This window comes from Oncorhynchus masou, chromosome 14, assembly GCF_036934945.1.
Source record: "Oncorhynchus masou masou isolate Uvic2021 chromosome 14, UVic_Omas_1.1, whole genome shotgun sequence".
Lineage (NCBI taxonomy): Eukaryota > Metazoa > Chordata > Actinopteri > Salmoniformes > Salmonidae > Oncorhynchus > Oncorhynchus masou.
Window position 1 is genome coordinate 38,603,749 of NC_088225.1, and position 8,614 is coordinate 38,612,362.

The 8,614-nt window shown below is 49.7% G+C and overlaps 1 pseudogene; it reads right to left on the reverse strand.

Moving 5' to 3' along the window:
• Window positions 1-383: 383 nt before the first annotated feature.
• The window catches only part of LOC135554818 (epithelial membrane protein 2-like), a 23,661-nt pseudogene continuing 15,430 nt past the window's right edge, over window positions 384-8,614 (reverse strand).

Genomic DNA, 8,614 nt, shown 5'->3' on the forward strand with positions numbered 1-8,614 from the left:
GAAAGCAGACGGACAGGCCAGCAGGGAGGGAGGCAGACAGACAGATGGACAAGCCAGCAGGGAGGAAAGCAGACGGACAGCCAGCAGGGAGGAAAGCAGACAGACAGGCCAGCAGAGAGGGAGGCAGACGGACAGGCCAGCAGGGAGGGAGGCAGACAGACAGACGGGCCGGCAGACAATCCTACATACTCCACCTTCTACAGGAGGTTTACTCTCGTAGAACTATACACAGTGTTGTCCTGCTCAGTCTTAAACATCGATCTGGCATTACGTATTTCAACCATACACCATTTATTGGTCCATTCGTTATTCAAATTTACCGCATTGACGTCACCATGGAAACTCCACGCCCAACCCCCCCACTATAGACCCCTGTTAAAAACAAAAACAAACAAACAAACAAACAACAACAGGCTGATATGTGGAGAAAACGTCTTTTAAAACAGCCGCTCTTAACAACAACATGTTTAGAGTTACCTTGTTAGCTAACAGACTGTCAGTGTACACACTTCCTCTGTTCAATTACGACGTGTTTGTGTGTCCTTGTAGAGTGTTTTATTTGCGTTTCCTCAACACCAGATACATGAGTCCACTGATGAAAGTCATGGGGAAACTGATCCAGGCCAGGACGTAGGATGAACCATATCCTCCCTCCCTTTATAACAGAGACTCCTCCCCTGTAAAACCCTCCCTCTCCGCCGTGTAGATGGACGCGCCCCTGTTATAACAGATCATCACACACAGGCCTGGGGGAGGAGGAGACTGAGGGGGTTAGGAACTAGGATAGGAAGGGGGTAGGATACAGGAACACTGGTCTGGAGGAGGAGGGGGACTGTTAGGAACTAGGATAGGAAGGGGGTAGGATACAGGAACACTGGCCTGGAGGAGGACCCCTGGGGGGGTTAGGAACTAGGATAGGAAGGGGGGACCCACTAGGATACAGGAACACTGGCCTGGGGGAGGAGGGGGGTTAGGAACTAGGATAGGAAGGATACAGGAACACAGGCCTGGGGGAGGAGGGAGGGGGTTAGGAACTAGGATAGGAAGGGGTAGGATACAGGAACACTGGCCTGGGGGAGGAGGGGGGGTTAGGAACTAGGATAGGAAGGATACAGGAACACAGGCCTGGGGGAGGAGGAGGGGGGTTAGGAACTAGGATAGGAAGGGGGTAGGATACAGGAACACTGGCCTGGGGGAGGAGGGGGGTTAGGAACTAGGATAGGAAGGATACAGGAACACAGGCCTGGGGGAGGAGGAGGGGGGGTTAGGAACTAGGATAGGAAGGGGGTAGGATACAGGAACACTGGCCTGGGGGAGGAGGGGGGGTTAGGAACTAGGATAGGAAGGATACAGGAACACAGGCCTGGGGGAGGAGGAGGGGGGGGATAGGAACTAGGATAGGAAGGGGGTAGGATACAGGAACACTGGCCTGGGGGAGGAGGGGGGGTTAGGAACTAGGATAGGAAGGATACAGGAACACAGGCCTGGGGGAGGAGGAGGGGGGGTTAGGAACTAGGATAGGAAGGGGGTAGGATACAGGAACACTGGTCTGGAGGAGGAGGAGGAGGGGGGGGTTAGGAACTAGGATAGGAAGGGGGTAGGATACAGGAACACTGGTCTGGAGGAGGAGGGGGGTTAGGAACTAGGATAGGAAGGGGGTAGGAACTAGGATAGGAAGGGTACAGGAACACAGGCCTGGGGGAGGAGGGGGGTTAGGAACTAGGATAGGAAGGATACAGGAACACAGGCCTGGGGGAGGAGGAGGGGGGTTAGGAACTAGGATAGGAAGGGGGTAGGATACAGGAACACTGGCCTGGGGGAGGAGGGGGGTTAGGAACTAGGATAGGAAGGATACAGGAACACAGGCCTGGGGGAGGAGGAGGGGGGTTAGGAACTAGGATAGGAAGGGGGTAGGATACAGGAACACTGGTCTGGGGGAGGAGGAGGAGGAGGAGGAGGAGGGTTAGGAACTAGGATAGGAAGGGGGTAGGATACAGGAACACTGGCCTGGAGGAGGAGGAGGAGGGGGGGTTAGGAACTAGGATAGGAAGGGGGTAGGATACAGGAACACTGGCCTGGAGGAGGAGGGGGGTTAGGAACTAGGATAGGAAGGGGGTAGGATACAGGAACACTGGTCTGGAGGAGGAGGGGGTTAGGGGGGTAACTAGGATAGGAAGGGGTAGGAACTAGGATAGGAAGGGGGTACAGGAACACAGGCCTGGAGGATGGGGGGGGGGGTTAGGAACTAGGATAGGAAGGGGGTAGGAACTAGGATAGGAAGGATACAGGAACACAGGCCTGGAGGATGGGGGGGGGGTTAGGAACTAGGATAGGAAGGGGGGGGTAGGAACTAGGATAGGAAGGATACAGGAACACAGGCCTGGGGGGGGGTTAGGAACTAGGATAGGAAGGGGGGATAGGAACTAGGATAGGAAGGATACAGGAACACAGACCTGGGGGAGGAGGAGGAGGGGGGTTAGGAACTAGGATAGGAATGGGGTAGGAACTAGGATAGGAAGGATACAGGAACACAGGCCTGGGGGAGGAGGAGGAGGGGGGGTTAGGAACTAGGATAGGAAGGGGGTAGGATACAGGAACACAGGCCTGGGGGAGGAAGAGGAGGGGGGGGTTAGGAACTAGGATAGGAAGGGGGTAGGAACTAGGATAGGAAGGAGGATACTGGAACACTGGCCTGGAGGAGGAGGAGGAGGGGGGTTAGGAACTAGGATAGGAAGGGGGTAGGATACAGGAACACTGGCCTGGAGGAGGAGGGGGGGGTTAGGAACTAGGTTAGGAAGGGGGTTGGATACAGGAACATAGGCCTGGGGGAGGAGGAGGAGGAAGAGGAGGGGGTTAGGAACTAGGATAGGAAGGGGGTTGGATACAGGAACACTGGCCTGGGGGAGGAGGAGGAGGAGGAGGAGGGGGGTTAGGAACTAGGATAGGAAGAGGGTAGGATACAGGAACACTGGTCTGGGGGAGGAGGAGGAGGAGGGGGGTTAGGAACTAGGATAGGAAGGGGGTAGGATACAGGAACATAGGCCTGGGGGAGGAAGAGGAGGAGGAGGAGGAGGAGGGGGGGTTAGGAACTAGGATAGGAATGGGGTAGGATACAGGAACACTGGTCTGGGGGAGGAGGAGGAGGAGGAGGAGGAGGGTTAGGAACTAGGATAGGAAGGGGTTAGGATACAGGAACATAGGCCTGGGGGAGGAAGAGGAGGAGGAGGAGGAACACTGGAGGGGGGAGGGGTTAGGAACTAGGATAGGAATGGGGTAGGATACAGGAACACTGGCCTGGGGGAGGAGGAGGAGGAGGAGGAGGGTTAGGAACTAGGATAGGAAGGGGGTAGGATACAGGAACACTGGCCTGGAGGAGGAGGAGGGTTAGGAACTAGGATAGGAAGGGGGTAGGATACAGGAACACTGGCCTGGAGGAGGAGGAGGAGGGGGGTTAGGAACTAGGATAGGAAGGGGGTTGGATACAGGAACACTGGCCTGGGGGAGGAGGAGGAGGAGGAGGAGGGGGTTAGGAACTAGGATAGGAAGAGGGTAGGATACAGGAACACTGGCCTGGAGGAGGAGGAGGAACACTGGAGGAGGGGGGTTAGGAACTAGGATAGGAAGGGGGTTGGATACAGGAACACTGGTCTGGGGGAGGAGGAGGAGGAGGGGGGTTAGGAACTAGGATAGGAAGGGGGTAGGATACAGGAACATAGGCCTGGGGGGAGGAAGAGGAGGAGGAGGAGGAGGGGGGGTTAGGAACTAGGATAGGAATGGGGTAGGATACAGGAACACTGGTCTGGGGGAGGAGGAGGAGGAGGAGGAGGAGGGGGGTTAGGAACTAGGATAGGAATGGGGTAGGATACAGGAACACTGGCCTGGGGGAGGAGGAGGAGGAGGAGGAGGGTTAGGAACTAGGATAGGAAGGGGGTAGGATACAGGAACACTGGCCTGGAGGAGGAGGAGGGTTAGGAACTAGGATAGGAAGGGGGTAGGATACAGGAACACTGGCCTGGGGGAGGAGGAGGAGGAGGGGGGGTTAGGAACTAGGATAGGAAGGGGGTAGGATACAGGAACACTGGCCTGGGGGAGGAGGAGGAGGAGGAGGAAGGGGTTAGGAACTAGGATAGGAAGGGGGTAGGATACAGGAACACTGGCCTGGAGGAGGAGGAGGGTTAGGAACTAGGATAGGAAGGGGGTAGGATACAGGAACACTGGCCTGGGGGAGGAGGAGGGAGGAGGGGGGTTAGGAACTAGGATAGGAAGGGGGTAGGATACAGGAACACTGGCCTGGGGGGAGGAGGAGGAGGAGGAGGAGGGTTAGGAACTAGGATAGGAAGGGGGTAGGATACAGGAACACTGGCCTGGAGGAGGAGGAGGAGGGGGGGTTAGGAACTAGGATAGGAAGGAGGTAGGATACAGGAACACTGGCCTGGGGGAGGAGGAGGGGGGGGGGGTTAGGAACTAGGATAGGAAGGGGGTAGGATACAGGAACACTGGCCTGGAGGAGGAGGAGGGGGGGTTAGGAACTAGGATAGGAAGGGGGTAGGATACAGGAACACTGGTCTGGAGGAGGAGGAGGGGGGGTTAGGAACTAGGATAGGAAGGGGGTAGGATACAGGAACACTGGCCTGGAGGAGGAGGAGGGGGTTAGGAACTAGGATAGGAAGGGGGTAGGATACAGGAACACTGGTCTGGAGGAGGAGGAGGGGGTTAGGAACTAGGATAGGAAGGGGGTAGGATACAGGAACACTGGCCTGGAGGAGGAGGAGGGGGGGAGTTAGGAACTAGGATAGGAAGGGGGTAGGATACAGGAACACTGGCCTGGAGGAGGAGGAGGAGGAGGAGGGAGGGTAGGAACTAGGATAGGAAGGGGGAAGGAACTAGGATAGGAAGGAGGTAGGAACTAGGATAGGAAGGATACAGTGTATTGACACACCATCCAGAGTGTAATTAATAACTTCACCGTGCTCAAAGACTCTTTGCTTCTTATTACCATCTACCAACAGGCAGGTCGCCTCGTGGTTAGAGCATTGGACTCGTCACCGAAAGGTTGCAAGATCGAATCCCCCGGGCTGACAAGGTAAAACAGCCCACTGTTTCCCAGGCCGTAATTGAAAATAGGAACTAGTTCTTAACTGACTTGCCTCATTAAGGGGCCCTTCTTTGTGAGGCATTGGAAAACCTCCCTGGTCTTTGTGGTTGAAATCCACTGCTTCGACTGAGGGACCTGACAGATAATTGTATGTGTGGGGTACAGAGAATAGTGACCTGACAGATAATTGTATGTGTGGGGTACAGAGATGAGGGACCTGACAGATAATTGTATGTGTGTGGGGTACAGAGATGAGGGACCTTACAGATAATTGTATGTGTGGGGTACAGAGATGAGGGACCTTACAGATAATTGTATGTGTGTGGGGTACAGAGATGAGGGACCTTACAGATAATTGTATGTGTGGGGTACAGAGATGAGGGACCTAACAGATAATTGTATGTGTGGGGTACAGAGATGAGGGACCTGACAGATAATTGTATGTGTGTGGGGTACAGAGATGAGGGACCTTACAGATAATTGTATGTGTGGGGTACAGAGATGAGGGACCTAACAGATAATTGTATGTGTGGGGTACAGAGATGAGGGACCTGACAGATAATTGTATGTGTGTGGGGTACAGAGATGAGGGACCTTACAGATAATTGTATGTGTGTGGGGTACAGAGATGAGGGACCTGACAGATAATTGTATGTGTGGGGTACAGAGATGAGGGACCTGACAGATAATTGTAAGTGTGGGGTACAGAGATGAGGGACCTTACAGATAATTGTATGTGTGTGGGTACAGAGAGGAGGGACCTTACAGATAATTGTATGTGTGGGGTACAGAGATGAGGGACCTTACAGATAATTGTATTTGTGGGGTACAGAGATGAGGGACCTGACAGATAATTGTATGTGTGGGGTACAGAGATGAGGGACCTTACAGATAATTGTATGTGTGGGTACAGAGAGGAGTCATTCAGAAATCAAGTTAAACTCTATTATTGCACCCAGAGTGAGTCCATGACACTCATTATGTGACTTGTTAAGCACATTTTTACTCCTGAACTTATTTAGGTGTTTCCATAACAACGGGGTTGAATACTTACTTTCCTCAAGACATTTCAGCTTTTCATTTTTAATTAGTTTTTTTAATTTTTTAATTTTTTATTTATTACATACTTCCGTATTTACATTATTTTTGACGTTTATTTAAACTTTTTTTTTTTTTTTAAACCAGGCAAGTCAGTTAAGAACACGTTCTTATTTACAATGAGGACCTGACAGAACCATCATGGGGGATTGTGGGTAGGCCAGTGACACACCATTTTTAAATTCAGGCTGTAACACAACAAAATGTGGAGAAAGGTCATGGGGTTTGAATACTTTCTGAAGTCAGGAGAACTCTACGTTGGTAACACAAGAAGAGGTAGATATTATAGGGACATTGGTTGTCAGCAAACCCTGACAAAGACACATATCTATGACTGGTAGATTTAGTATTACCAGTATTGGTACTCACTAGCCAATAGCTGTCTTTCATTGGTAGATTTAGTAATACCAGTATTGGTACTCACTAGCCAATAGCTGTCTTTGATTGGTAGATTTAGTAATACCAGTATTGGTACTCACTAGCCAATAGCTGTCTTTGATTGGTAGATTTAGTAATACCAGTATTGGTACTCACTAGCCAGTATCTGTCTTTGATTGGTAGATTTAGTAATACCAGTATTGGTACTCACTAGCCAATAGCTGTCTTTGATTGGTAGATTTAGTATAACCAGTATTATTTAGTATTACCAGTATTGGTACTCACTAGCCAGTAGCTGTCTTTGATTGGTAGATTTAGTATTACCAGTATTGGTACTCACTAGCCAGTATCTGTCTTTGATTGGTAGATTTAGTAATACCAGTATTGGTACTCACTAGCCAGTATCTGTCTTTGATTGGTAGATTTAGTATAACCAGTATTATTTAGTATTACCAGTATTGGTACTCACTAGCCAGTAGCTGTCTTTGATTGGTAGATTTAGTATTCCCAGTATTGGTACTCACCAGCCAATAGCTGTCTTTGATTGGTAGATTTAGTATAACCAGTATTATTTAGTATTACCAGTATTGGTACTCACTAGCCAATAGCTGTCTTTGATTGGTAGATTTAGTATTACCAGTATTGGTACTCACCAGCCAATAGCTGTCTTTGATTGGTAGATTTAGTATAACCAGTATTATTTAGTATTACCAGTATTGGTACTCACTAGCCAGTATCTGTTTTTGATTGGTAGATTTAGTAATACCAGTATTGGGTACTCACTAGCCAGTAGCTGTCTTTGATTGGTAGATTTAGTATAACCAGTATTGGGTACTCACTAGCCAGTATCTGTCTTTGATTGGTAGATTTAGTAATAGCAGTATTGGTACTCACTAGCCAGTATCTGTCTTTGATTGGTAGATTTAGTATAACCAGTATTATTTAGTATTACCAGTATTGGTACTCACTAGCCAGTAGCTGTCTTTGATTGGTAGATTTAGTATTACCAGTATTGGTACTCACTAGCCAGTATCTGTCTTTGATTGGTAGATTTAGTAATACAAGTATTGGGTACTCACTAGCCAGTAGCTGTCTTTGATTGGTAGATTTAGTAATACAAGTATTGGGTACTCACTAGCCAGTAGCTGTCTTTGATTGGTAGATTTAGTAATACCAGTATTGGGTACTCACTAGCCAGTAGCTGTCTTTGATTGGTAGATTTAGTTTTACCAGTATTGGGTACTCACTAGCCAGTAGCTGTCTTTGATTGGTAGATTTAGTAATACCATTATTGGGTACTCACTAGCCAGTAGCTGTCTTTGATTGGTAGATTTATTAATACAAGTATTGGGTACTCACTAGCCAGTAGCTGTCTTTGATTGGTAGATTTAGTAATACAAGTATTGGGTACTCACTAGCCAGTAGCTGGATGATGGCTGTAAAGACAAATCTCTCTCCTTGTTTCAGTCTGAAGAGCTGAAGGACGAACACAAAGAAACCCACGCAGCAGAGAATTGTGGACAGGATCATAGTGGCCTGGACAGCCTGCAGATAGACTAGAGAGAGAGGAGTGTTACACAGAGAGAGAGAAAGGGAGAGAGAGAGAAGAGTGTTCCATAGAGACAGACCGAGAGAGAGAGAAACAGAGATACACAGAGATACACAGAGAGAGAGAGAGAAACAGAGATACACAGAGAGAGACAGAGATACACAGAGAGGGACAGAGATACACAGAGAGGGACAGAGATACACAGAGAGGGACAGAGATACAGAGAGAGACAGACAGACAGACAGACAGACAGACAGACAGACAGACAGACAGACAGACAGAGTGAGACAGAGAGAGAGAGAGAGAGTGAGACAGAGAGAGAGAGAGAGAGAGTGAGACAGAGAGAGAGAGAGAGAGAGAGTGAGACAGAGACAGAGAGAGAGAGAGAGTGTGAGACAGAGAGAGAGAGAGAGAGAGAGTGAGACAGAGACAGAGAGAGAGAGAGACAGAGAGAGAGAGAGAGACAGAGAGAGACAGAGAGAGAGGGAGAGAGA